Source organism: Kogia breviceps, chromosome 15, assembly GCF_026419965.1.
Source record: "Kogia breviceps isolate mKogBre1 chromosome 15, mKogBre1 haplotype 1, whole genome shotgun sequence".
Classification (NCBI taxonomy): Eukaryota; Metazoa; Chordata; class Mammalia; order Artiodactyla; family Physeteridae; genus Kogia; species Kogia breviceps.
The window spans coordinates 32,849,748-32,864,031 of NC_081324.1; positions in this window are offsets into that span (position 1 = coordinate 32,849,748).

A 14,284-nucleotide genomic window follows, 5' to 3' on the forward strand; every position below is an offset into this window, starting at 1 on the left:
CTGGAGGGCAAACAATAAAACTTAAACAAAGAATATGTGATTAAATAAAATAGGTTAATGTGACAGGAAGAAAACAAGAGTTTACTCTAGGTTTACTCTAAGTTGGGTAATCAGGAAAGGACTCACAGAGGTTGTGATGTTTCATCTAAGACAGGAGTGATAAGAAAAGTGACATATGCAAAGAGTTATCTATCAGAAGAAACAACTAGTGCAAAGGCACTTAGGAGGAAGCAAATGATGCATTTGAAGCACAGGGTTTGGAGAAAGCAACTGTGGCTGAATTATAGAGAAAAAGGATGGTAAAAGTAGTAGTTGAGGGCTTCCCTGGTGGCGCAGTGGTTGAGAATCCGCCTGCCGATGCAGGGGACACGGGTTCGTGCCCCGGTCTGGGAAGATCCCACATGCCGCGGAGCGGCTGGGCCCGTGAGCCATGGCCGCTGAGCCTGAGCGTCCGGAGCCTGTGCTCTGCAACGGGAGAGGCCACAACAGTGAGAGGCCCACGTACTGAAAAAAAAAAAAAAAAAAAAAAAAAAGTAGTAGTTGAGTTTCAGTAGATGACCTGGGGCCTGTTCAAATGGGTTTATAAACAAGATTTGATACTTAGTGTGATAGGGATTCAAAAGAGTGTGTTGAGCAGGATAATGACACCTAATTTACATTTGAAAAAGATCAAATGTAAATGGTTACTATGTAGAAAATGGAAAGAAATTAGGGTGGGCTATGAAGCAGGGAGAGATTTAAGAGGCTATTACAATGATCCCAGAGAAATCAAATGGTGGCTTGAGTGAAAATAGAAGTAGCCATATTTCAGACTATTTTGGATGTGGAGTCAAAAGGACTTTATTATGATTTACGTGTTTGACATCAACTTTATTCTTGACCTGAGCAACTGGATAGATGATGGTACCATTTACTGAGAAGGGGAATGTTAGGGAAGAATTCTGTTTTGAACATATTAATATCAATCTGGATTTGGGGGGAAAGAATTTGACTAAAGATGTAAATATGAAAGCCACTGGCAGAATAATACTAGCAATTACTTGGCAAGGGAGATTTAATGGAGAAGAAAAATTGGCCCAATACCTAATCCAACATTTAAAGGTTGAAAAGAAGAGTAGTTAGCAGCAAAAGAGACAAGGAAGGAGTGACCAGTGATACAGGAAGGTAACCAGAGACTGAAGTGTCATAAAAGCCAAGTAAGAAACTATTTTAAGAAATAATTTTCTGTTCTGTTTAAAGATGCTGAGATGTAAAGTAAGCTAGGGACAGAAAAGGGGCTACTACTTCTCAAATTAATATCTTCAGCCTAGATCTTTCCTCTGAGTTTTAGATCTATAAAACCCACCTTCTACTTGCCAATCTCTGGATATCACACAAGCATTTTTGGTTAAACTGAACTAATCCTCCTCATACCTGTTTTTCCACCCAGGTCCCATTCTGATAAATAATAGCACCATTCATTCAGTCATGCAAGTCAGAAATCTTGTCATCATCTGTGACTCTTCCCTCTCTACCATCTCCCTTATCTCATTGTGTCCAGTCAGTTTTACTTTCTAAATATTTTTCTGAGTTTGTTTTCCTTATTTTCACCACTACTCCCAAGAACCAAGCTGACAACAATATCTTGTTTTCATGTTGAAATAGTTACTTAATATTCAGTTTCTGTCTCCTGCAATCCAGCCTCAGAGATCTAAAAAGTCCAGATTTCAATACTTTTCTTTTGACAATCACTTCCCATGTGCTTTAAAACACCTCACTGATCTTTCTTCTCATTACCCTTAAGGTAAAATTTCAGTAGAGACAAAGATTAACTAACATAATGACAGGTTGAGAAAGTAACTTGTATCTTGTTTTTCACTGTTGTAATAAGAAAAGCCCCAGTGTTCTTGTGGATGGGTAAGGAGAAGTTGACCCATGATGTGACTGATAATTTATATGCCTTTTCAGATGGGCCATGGGCACTATTATGGAAAACAGGAGTTGAAGGAACACCTTTATATTAGAAGTTTTTACTAGAAGAGGCAGGAATCTTAAGGCAGAAAGATGTGGAGGTTCAGCAGAGGCCAGAGCATGATGAGGATTTGTTGTCCAGATGATTGAATTCCAAAGTCCTAACTTGACAGCTGTTCCAGATTTGGACCTGGTGGGAAGGAGAGTAGCATTAAGTAAGTACTCAGGAGTAGTAGCCAGACTAACAGGCCCATATGGGCATAAGCCTGACATTGATTCAATAGAACACTTTCTACCATGGTTTAAGTAAGATTATGGCAAAATCTATGTTTGAGACATTACCCAAAGATCAGCCTGTATCATATGAGGATACATCCCAGTGGTACTTCAGCACTTATGTAAACTCTGAGAATCTTCAAACACTCAAATAGTTGGAGAAGGAACTCAAATACCAATTATTTGATCTAGACAAGGGCTTCTCGATAAACCTCAAGCAGAAAACAAAGTGGACTAGACATAGTTATTAAAATGAAATTCTTATCAGAACCTTGCAAGGCCCTTGCCTGCCTCACCAGCCTTATCTTAATACCATAACTCCTTTGCTCTCTTTTTCATGCTACTTCAGTTTCTTTCAGTTCTTTAAACTTGTCATATTATTTCCCATCTGGGGCCTTTAATCATACTGCTCCCTCTATGTAGAAGACTCTTCTCCCAATGTCACTCTTTGCATTCAACCAATAAATATTTAAGTGTCTATTATGTGCTAGATTCTTTGATTGTGCTGAATATGCTGTAGTGAATAAAGAGACCTCATCCCTGATCTCCTGGAGCCTACAATGTAGTGAGGGAGACAAAAGATAAACATGCAAACTAAAGTATATCATTACAAATTCTTCAAGTGTTAAGGAGAAAACCACTGGAATGGTGAAAGTGTTCTAGAATTGATTGCAGTAAAGGTTTTATAATTCCATTAAATCATCCACTTTATGTGGGTGAATTATGGTGTATATAAATTTTATTTCAATAAAGCTGTTTTTAAAATAATGAATAAAACCACTGAGTATAATGAAACTAGTAGCCAATCCAATTCTAGGTTCTGAGATGACTCCTATTGGTTAAGAAGGAGGAAGCCACCAGAAGGCTGTTGAGGTGGTGAGGAGGAGTATGTGTGATTAAGTATAGGGGTTAACATTCCAAGAACTAACATGTGCAATGTCCTTGAATGAAAAACAAATCAGTGGGTTTGAGGAAACAAGAAAAACACAAAGTGGCTCAGGACTTCACAAAGCAACAAGATCATTATAGCCACAGATTACACTGGTGAGCAGGACAGAGCCTGCTCCATATAATAAATGTAAGATGGGGGTTTTGTCACTGCAGTGAAGAGCAAGTTAGTTTTACCAACTATGGAGAGTTGGTATGAATCAAATAAGGATGGAAAAAAAATGAGTCGTCAGAGACTATTGCAATAAACCAGGTAAGAGGTGAAGGTGAGCTGAACCTGAGGTAGGAGATAGATGGGCCCCTGGGCTGAGCAGCTGAAGTTTGACAAGTAGAGTAAATCGTAGCTTTCTTTTCCCTAGACACTCCAAGACAAAAGTTAATGGCAAAAGCTAAACTCTGCTACAGTAAAGAGATAAGATGACTACTCCTGAGGTCAAGAAAATCTCCCGGACTGCACATGTGCAGGAAGGCTCCTCAGGGGTCAAAGAGGGAGGGGGTGTCACCCCATAATAAATGTTGTCAAACCTTCCACAGGTGTCTGTGCTGGATTCCATCTTGGCAGAAATTTGCACTTGCATATTGGGGAGGGTCCTAGGGAAGGTCAGATGTGGAAAAGAAAAAAAAAGAGATAATTGGCCAAAGGTAAATAAAGACCTAGAAGAACTGCCCTATATAAATGATTTAACCACCTCTTGACTGTGCTTCTCCTCATTAGGGAGGATGCCCACACCCTTTCTCTCTGGGTGTGTATTTCTGCCTTGCTTCTGTCTTAAATAAACAATTTTTCTGTATTCTTTCCCAAGTGTTGTGCTGAGTCTCTAATAATAAACTTTGTACCTGTTTTTACAGTGTTTGTCTCCTTGAGAAATTTATTTTCAAATGGGACAAGAGCCAGGGAAACTTTTCTTCTAGCCTCTAGCCCCTGGTGGACTAGCAGCTAGGATTCCTGGTTTTCACCCAGGTTACCCAGGTCCAATTCCTGGACAGGGAACAAAGATATCACTTCAAGCCACCACTTGCTGCTGTCTCTCTAAGATCAAACCCATGTGGTTGCTGGGAGATAATTCTCCATGGATCTGGCATTTTTCCATATCTTCTGAGCAAAAGATATTGGCAACTTTGTTCAAGGATGTTGGCATAACAGATATCCCTGGAATCTAGAGGTAGAGTCTCCCTCCAGGTTGGAGGGTACATTTGTTTCCTGACAAAGATAATAAAAATAATGCTTTCCTTGCAGGACAAAGTTTGGCCAATTTTGCTAATAATTTCTATAAAAGATTGGAAGTTTCCTAAGCTCAGTGTCCCTCCACTGTGAAACAAATACTTGTATGCATAGTATCCACCAGGTCCTGCCTCTACATCACCCCCATGGGATTTGGGGGCAAGGGGAACTTAAAAGAATATGCAGTTTATGCTGCCTACTGTCTAAACCTATTTGAACTCATTGTCTCCTTACAAACTCTATGTAAATATGGATAACAAGCCTAGTAGTTGCCATATAACAGCTGATTAGAAACTGTTTGATTTTCAGGATCAGAGAGATAATGAGTTCAAGATATGGGGTGGGGCACATATCCCTATGTGCACCACAGACACAGGCAAACCACTCACCATAACCAGGGATAGGTCGGGAACTTATCACAGGAGGACATGGCATGGTACAGGTGAATGTGTGCAGCACATTCCATTTTAATTGTTAGTGAGATAACTCCAGCACACATACTATAAGGAAAATGACATCTTTTTCATAAACAAAAGAAAGCACAGTAATCATCTAGTAGGGAGATCATTTAGGGGAGAGCCAGGGAACCAGGCTTCCATGCTGTCACCAACTAGCTGTGGGACTTTAAATAAGTCATTTCATATCTCTGCAACACACTTTCCTTATGTAGAAAGTCAAGGGGTCAAGTGTTTCCCACTGTTACATTCTAGGATTTTAGGATGACTACAAATAACAAAGTCAAATATTTTAGGAACATTCTTAAATGGTAATGTATCAGCTAGTTTTTGTTATGTAACAAATTGTCCCCAAATTTAGAACAACTTATTTTGCCCACATTTTGCCTGTGAGCAATGCATGCTTGGTTCAGATGGGCCACTCTGTGGCCCTAGAATAGACTTGGCTGATCTTATCTGGGCTCACTCATGAGTCTGTTGACAGCTGCTGTGTTGGTTTAGGGCTTGCTGACTGCTGATGACGCACCTCTACTACCACCATATAGCCTCAGCAGATTTTCATAGTCTCCCTCACCTGGTAGCAGGGTTCCAATAGAAAGTAAGAGAGAAAACCCAATGAAAAAGTGTTTGTCAAGTCTCTGTTTCCATCCTCTTGGTCAAAGCAAGTCATATGGCCAAGCCCAGAGTCCGTATGGAAGGACACAGAGAGGACTGAACAAATTGAAGCCATTAATAACACACATTTATTTTTAGGTAAATTTGAAAATAAGAATTTGCATTTTTTCAGAGTTTGATTCATTATATTTAATTTGGAAAATATGGCTACTATCATTTTTCACTCTTCAAAGATTTATTTCTGACAAACCACTGATAGGTATTAACAGGGCACTTCATTATGGAGGGCTATGACATTACAAGGGTATTTTTCAATCCAAAACTGATAAGGGGAGCTAATCCAATTTGTAACTAATACCTTTAAGTAATGAAAGCTATAATCTTTTCCAGCAGATTTTTGGCTCTCTTGTTCAGAGTTATAATAACTCCTAGAGATACAATTATAAACTTTTCTTGATTTTCCCTCTTACTAAGAGGCCTACTAAGTCAGAATTTATTCTTAATCTTTTTTTCTGCTATAAAACCTACTTATTTAACTATGTACAGTCAAAATTTACTTTTCCTGAACTTTAATACCATTTTTTAAGGTATTCAGAAGACAGTGGCAAATGCACTGCAGAAAGGTTTGTATGCCTTTAACCTGGAAGAGTAGAGAGTCACAGCAGAGAGCTCCTTAGCAGAGACTAAGCTATCAAGGATACTTCTACAAATTAGGAAATCATTTGGAAAAAGAGACATAAGCAGAGCCTTTGTTCATGCCATTTTCTTGTCCCCAGATAGGATCAGATGATCTTTTTGTCCAATCAAAATGCTGTTAGGTAGATTAACTGCTCTTGCAGAAACCCAAGAGAGGGATTTGGCATACATGCAAGCAGACCATGTATGCCATCCAGAACAGCAATTGAAAAATCCCCAAATTGGGGGAAAAATGTCTCAAGGAAAAGTGGGAGGACTGCCTTTCACTTTTGAGGAATGACACATTTGGAGTCCTCATTACCCCTGGAGTTGTTTACTTTTCTTCCACAATGTAAGGGGGCTCTGACAAAGGCAGTGTTAATATCTGTTTACAGAGTCAGAATGGGCTTTGTCCTGACCACAAGACTCCTTTCCTTGGAAGTAAACATAGTTAACTCCATTTGTAAATATTAGTTTAATGTTTCTATGTCTTAATGACCAACCTTGACTTGTTCCTAAAATACATTACTGGGCATTGGAATTTTACCTGGTGATTTTGAAACAGAAATCGATCATAATCAATTTCTCATTTTGAAATTTAGTCATTTTTCTAACATTTTTTCTCTTGTATAAAGGGAGCTTTCCCTTTAATATCATTTGTTTAATACTGGGAATGGACGTCTATGGATGAGTTGATATTTTGAACTAACACAAATGCTAATAAAATGTATACATTGTGTTGCAACAGATTTGTATTTATTGGGCAATGTATCAATAAACTTCTTCCTTTTTAGCGTGTTGAAAATAAAATAAAAGGAGTAAAAAAATGCAGTATATAAAAATTTAATGAATGCAAAGACCTTGAAAGTGTCGCTGAGACTGAAAGGACAAAGCTTATCCCACTGATGGAATATGCAGGAGTAAATCTGTTAGCACTTAAAATTCTCTGGCCTGATGATCTGCTGTACATGCACAACTCTTTCCCATTGTCTTGCTCACTCTGTTATTTTTGTTTATCACTGAATCATATTCTGTCTCTTTCATTTACCGTGTATCATAGGAAGGGGACTTCTGTTAATCCCTCATGATGCCTAGTGCCCTGGAGGACAATTTTATATTCAACATTGTTCAGCTCTTTGCTTTTACTTTGTGATATAATCATGTTACATGGACGTAACTTTAGACACAGCTTTCCATTTTATCCCAATGTTTTCAAGGAATATTCTTACTGTAAATTGATGACCTTAAAAATAACACACTTCAAGAGGGAAAAACAAGTAACTAAAATACAGAGCATTCTTGCTTGAGTTTTTTTTTTTTTTTTTTTTTCCAGAGGGTTGGTAGGGAAAGTGAGCAATCTGAATACAATCATTTCAAATATCTACTTCTGAAAAATAGCACACATGAAAAAGTTCTCCCCCCATAAGCTGACACCAATTATTCCTGGGCAAAAAAAAGGGAAACAACATTACTCAGTATCCCTCAACACACATGCACAGAGTTACACACAGATGCCCATACACATTTATGCCCTCCACATACACACCACTAAATTCTAAATGAGAACTGTGTCTGGAACTGAAAGGAAATGGTGAGAAGAAGGTTTCTAGAATCTAGGTAGACATTAGTGGCCCCATTTATAGAGGAGATAAATATTAAAATATTTATATTTTAATATGTTCTTCTAAAGGAAAAATTAGAAGAAAACATCACCCCACTCTCCTTTTCCTTACTCATAATAATGGAAAAGAAGAAAATGGAATCCAATCTGTGAAGCAGATAGGATTTCACCATTTTAGTTGTTCACATCATGGCCAAAAAAAAAATAAAGTTGCTCACATAAATGTAATTCCCAACAGCAGGAAACTGCCTATCAGTGAATTGGACTTCATCGAGTCCCTCCTATCATGCTGCCTTTGAGGCTTACTATCCACACCAAGGGATGCATAAATCACCCCCTGAGAGAGTGGGGAAGGAAAACAGCTTCAAGGGTAGAAGTCTGGGGAATCATTACAAAGATACAGAAATCTCATTGTCACATTATGGTCTCTTTAGCCATGGACAAGTCCCATCATGGCCTTTCAGACTGTCTGAGCAGTGAGGTGTCTAAAAGCTCCTCCACATCGTATCTGAACCATTCAGACTGATCCTGGGAAGAGGATGTGAGTGCAGAACTGTCACTTATCTTGAGATTTCCAGCTCAGGCAGGAAGTGATGTAAAGTGACTGATGCCATATGCATTCAGTGTTTGTGAGCTTAGTTTGGAGTTCCAGGGAGCTTCCTTCTGTAAATGACTGTAGGATTTCTGGAAAGAATCTGTAAGAAATATGAAAGCTTATAGTATACAAAAAATTAAATTTTGAAAAAAATACCTTGTTTATATTGTTCATTAGCAAAATGGGGAAAATACCATATCTATAAATTATCAACTGCTATGAAGGAAAAACCCTCTGAAAAGTATGCATGTAAAACAGAGCCATTCATTAAATAAAAGATAATGACCTAAACATTAAAGAGAGTCAGAAGTCTAAGATCAACCCCTCAGGTAGTAGGTACTCTTGATACGATGTGATGAAAATAGATCTTCCTCCTCAAAACACACAACCCCAGTCTAATCATAGGAAAAACTTCATAAAAATCAAAATAGAGGGACTTTCTACAAAATACATGACCAGTACTCTTCCAAACCATCTGCAGTGGGGTCAGAGAGAACAGAGAGGACTAATTCATGCAAGACCTTGGCCACTGCAAGGTCTAGATTTTTCTCTGTGAGAGTGTAGGTGGGTTTTGAGCCAAGGAAGGTCATGATTTGATTTGATTTACACATCTACTGCATGGATAACAAACTGTAGGGGGCAAGGGTAGAAGTAAGGATCACTGTTAGGTGCTGCAGTAATCCAAGCATGAGATAGCAACTTTAATTGAGGAAAGAGAGGCAGCTTGGAGATAAAGCAATGTCAGTGAAGGTGAGGTGCAGTCGTTCTAAATCTGTCATGAAGGTAGAAATTATGGGATTTGCTGATGGATCAGAATGTTGAGTATGAGAGAAAGAAAATGTCAAGAGTCAATGGTCATGGGCTTCCCTGGTAGCACAGTGGTTGAGAGTCCGCCTGCTGATGCAGGGGATATGGGTTCGTGTCCCGGTCCGGGAAGATCCCACATGCCACGAAGCAGATAGGCCCGTGAGCCATGGCCACTAAGCCTGTGTGTCTGGAGCCTGTGCTCCGCAACGGGAGAGGCCACAACAGTGAGAGACCCGTGTACGGCAAAAAACAAACAAACAACAACAAGAAAAGTCAATGGTCAGGACAGTGTCAATGTCCAGTAGAACCTTCTGTCTTAATGGAAATTATGTAGACCTGTGCTATTTAGTCACAAGCCACATATGGCCACAATGAAGCTCATGAAATGTGGCCAGTGCAACTGAGGAACTGAATTTATAATCTTTTATAGCTTTAATAATTTAAATCTAAGTCATCTCCCCCTGTGACAACAGAAGTCATAGAGGCATGTGTCTGAATATGATTAATTATGGATCACGTTCTCTTTGTTTTATTTGACTTAGAACTCCTGGAAGGCAGGCTCTGCCTCTTAAAGTTTCTTAATTCAATAGGAATTTGTTAAATGTTGTCATGACTGATTGAGATAATCAAAGAATGAATTAATTAATTTTAATAAAATGTAAATAGTTGTATATGGTTATGGTTATATGGACAGTGCGGTTCTAGCATTTTTGGTCCTAAGCACCTGGCAACATGGAGTTCTGTTTCTGAGATAAGGGAGACCATTTGAGGAGCAGGTTTCATGGTGTTTAAGGAGGAGGAATGGGAGGACAGATTGGGATTTGGGTCTAGTTACTAGGTATCCAAGTGGAAGTGTCTTGGAGGCAATTGTGTATACAAACCTGGAATTAAGGACAAGGTCGGATGTGAAGATGTTAGTTTCAGAGTCCCACCTCCAGGCTTGGAGCATGGATGAGGTATTCATGCACAGAGAAAATGAGTATAGATGGAAAAGAGAAGTGGAAAAGAAGAGGTTTCTCGAAAGTTAAACAGTCAACAACATTAAGAGAAACAATGAAAAAAAAACTGAGAGGGAAAACAAGGCAATTATGGCATTCTGAAAGACAAAATGAAGAAACCATTTCAAAGAGGAGAGAGTAATCAACTGTCTCAGATATTCCTGACTCATGAAACAGGAGGCTTGAGAATTGACCATTGGTTTTAGGAATATGGATATCCTTGGTGAACTTGATAAGAGCAATATCTGTGGAGCTGTGGGAGTGATCATCTGATTGGTATTGGTTCAAGAGTCAATGGGAGGACTTCTCTGGTGGTGCAGTGATTAAGTGTCCACCTGCCAATGCAGGGTACATGGGTTCAAGCTCTAGTCCAGGAAGATCCCACATGTCATGGAGCAATTAAGCCCACGTGCCACAACTACTAAAGCCTGAATGCTCTGGGACCCATGAGCCAAAACCACTGAGCCCTCGTGCCACAACTACTGAAAACCTGTGTGCTTAGAGCCAGTGCTCTGCAACAAGAGAAGCCACTGCAATGAGAAGCCCGCACACCACAGCGAAGAGTCGCCCCAGCTCACCGCAACTAGAGAAAAGCCCGTGTGCAGCAAAGAAGACCCGGTGCAGCCCAAAATAAATAAATAAATAAATAAATAAATTTTTGTTTTTTTAAAAGAGTCAATTGGAGTCAACATTATTAGTCATTAGGAAATACAAATCAAAACCACAGTGAGACAACACTTCACACCCAGTAGGATGAAAAATAAACAAACATACTATCAACATGACATCACTGTTGATGCTGACCTTAATCACTTAGTTGAGATAGTATTTGTGAGGTTTCACCACTGGAAAGTTACTCTTTCTCCCCCTACCTTCCATACTGTACTCTTTGAGAGGAAGATACTATGGAATGCCCACACTTAAGGAGTGGTGAGTTCTGTTCTACCATCTTGAGGGCAGAATATCTACAGAATTTGGAATTCTTTGCAAGGGAGATTTGTCTCTTCTCCCACATTTATTCAGTTATTTATTCATATCACTGTGGACTTAAAGATATTTATTTTATACTTCAAGTTAGAATTTTAAAAATTTAAATTAATTTTATTATTATCAATTATTAATTTTATTAATTTATTACTTTATATATCTTACTAAAAGACGAGTAGTGAAGTCTGCAATTATAATAGTGTCTTTGTGTATTTGTCCTTTCATTTCTGTCAGTTTTTGCGTCATACATTTTGGCAGTATTTTTAGGTGCGTACACATTTAGGACTATTATGTCTTCTTGAAAAATTAACTCCTTCATGATTATGTAAACTATCCCTTTTTTCCTGATAACTTTCCTATCTCAGAAGTCTCCTGGTTTGAAATCAATATGATCATTCAAGCTTTATTTTTATTAGTGATAGCATGGTATATCTTTATCCCTTTACTTTTGACTTGAGTCTTTGTATTTAAAGTGGGTTCTTTGTAGATAACATATACTTGGATTTTATTTTTTTTTTTAATGTGATCATGTGATTTTTATTGGTTAATTTTTGGGGGGTGTCTCATGACACGGCATGTGGGATCCTAGTTCCCTGACCAGGGATCAAACCCATACCCCCTGCATTGGAAGCGTGTGGTCTTAATCACTGGACTTCCAGGGAAGTCCTTGGATCTTATTTCTTAATTGGTATATTTAGATATTTCACATTTATGTGATTATTTGTATATTTTGATTAATATTTATGATGTATGCAATTGTTCTGTTTGTTGCATTTATTCTGTTTTCTCCTCTTTCTGCCTTTTCTAGTTTTATTTTATCATTTTGTATTATTCTATTTTTCTCCTCTCTTAGCGTATCAATTATACTTCTTTTTTTGTTTATTGGTATACCTATTAGTTTTTTAGTAGTTATCCTAGAGTTGCAGATATATATTTTAATAATCTAATTTCACCTTCAAATAATACTATGTCACTTCACATGGAGTATAGGTACCTTAAAGAGAGTATTCCCAATTTGCATCTCCCACCCTTAATAAATTGTAGTTGTTAATTTCACTTATTCATATAACTATAATCATTCATTGTTTGTATTACTTTAAAAAAACAGTTATCTTTCAGATCAATTAAGAATATATATATATATTTTTTGGTATGTGGGCCTTTTACTGTTGTGGCCTCTCCCATTGCAGAGCACAGGCTCTGGAGGCACAGGCACAGCATCCATGGCTCACAGGCCTAGCCGCTCCATGGCATGTGGGATCTTCCCAGACTGGGGCACAAACCCATGTCCCCTGCATTGGCAGATGCACTCTCAACCACCGCACCACAAGGGAAGCCCCCTAAATATTTTTATTTTACATTTATTTCTTCCTTCCTTCCTTCCTTCCTCCCTCCCTCCCTCCCTCCCTCCCTTTTTCTTTCTTTCTTTCTTTCTTTCTTTCTTTCTTTCTTTCTTTCTTTCTTTCTTTCTTTCTTTCTTTCTTTCTTTCTTTCTTTCTTTCTTTCTTTCTTTCTTTCTTTCTTTCTTTCTTTCTTTCTTTCTTCCTTCCTTCCTTCCTTCCTTCCTTCCTTCCTTCCTTCAGATACAAGTTTCTAAACTATCATTTTCCTTCTCCCTGAAGAAATTCTTTTAATTTTTTTTTGCAGGGCAGATTAGCTACCAATGAATTTCTTCATTTTTTATTTATCTGAGAAATCTTATTTTACTTTTGAAGGATGATTTAATTGTATATAAAATTCTAGATTGATTGTTTCTTCTTTTAAGATTCTAAATATTCCATTCTATATTTCACTCTATTCTCTTTGTTTATATGATTCTAATGAGAAGCATAAAGTTATTCTTATCCTTTGTTCTCTATCGATGATTTCCCCCCACGCTTTGGCATCTTTCAAGTCTTTCTTTTTCATATTTTCACTGTTTGAATGTGTTATGCCTACATGCAGTGTTTCGATATTTATCCTGCCTGATGTTCTCTGAACGTCTTGGATCTGTTTTTTTAATCAGTTTTAGAAATTTCTAAGCCATCATCACTTCACATATTTCTTCTGCTAAGTTCTTTATTTCTTCTCATTCTGAAACCACACCTCAGATGGAACTCAAAGCCAATCACACCTCAGGTGGGAGCCAAACCCATGATCTTCCAACTGAAACCACACAACTCATTTCAGGAATCAATGAAGCTCAGGTTCTTTATGGCTCCATGTAGAAGGAATTCACTGAGAGGCAAAGTATTAGGTAAGAAGTAGATTTATTAATATAGAATGATTGTGAAAGATACAACTGGGCAGGTAAGAGGGGTCAGCCATGAGAACTAAGTGGACTACATTTTTATAATCAAAGGAAAAGTAGGGAGGAAGAGAAGATCACCTTCTTCCTCTTCCTTTGTAAAGATGGAGCAGGAAAATGGGGTGCAAGAGGAGGGTCTTGTCCCAGGTCTCCGGCAAGTTGTTAAGTTGGTTCGCCAAGTGAAGGTCCCTGGCTTCACACAAGAAAGAATTCAAGAATGAACCATAGTAAAGTGAAAGCAGGTTTACTGAGAGAGATACACATTACATAGACAGAATGTGGTCCATCTCATAAGGCGAGAGCAGCCCTGAATTCCAAGGTGGTTAGTTTTTATGGGCTGGGTAATTTCATAGGCTAATGTGTGGGAGGATTACTCCAACTATTTTGGGGAAGGGGCAGGGATTTCCAGGAATTGGATCATTACCTAATTTTTGGCCATTTATTGTCAGTCTCAGAACTGTCATGGCACCTGTGGGTGTGTCATTTAGCATGCTAAAGTAGTAAATGAGCATGTACAAGGCTCAAGATCTACTAGAAGCCTAATCTTTCACCAACTTGGACCTAATAGCTTCCAACCAGTTTTTGTTTTATTCTCAACAGCTATGTTATTCTTCTAAGGTTGTGCCCTACCCACTTCCCTCCTATCTCAATTCTGGTATATATGGACATGCTTTTGAAACTGTCCCACATTCTTTGATGCTCTACTCTTTTCTTTCTTTTTTTTTTTTTTTTCCAAACTCATTTCTCTTTGCATTTAAGTTTTTGGAAGTTTCTACTGACCAATCTTCAAGCTCACTGATTCTTTCTTTTGGTGTATCCAGTCTACTGATGAGTCGGTCAAAGGCATC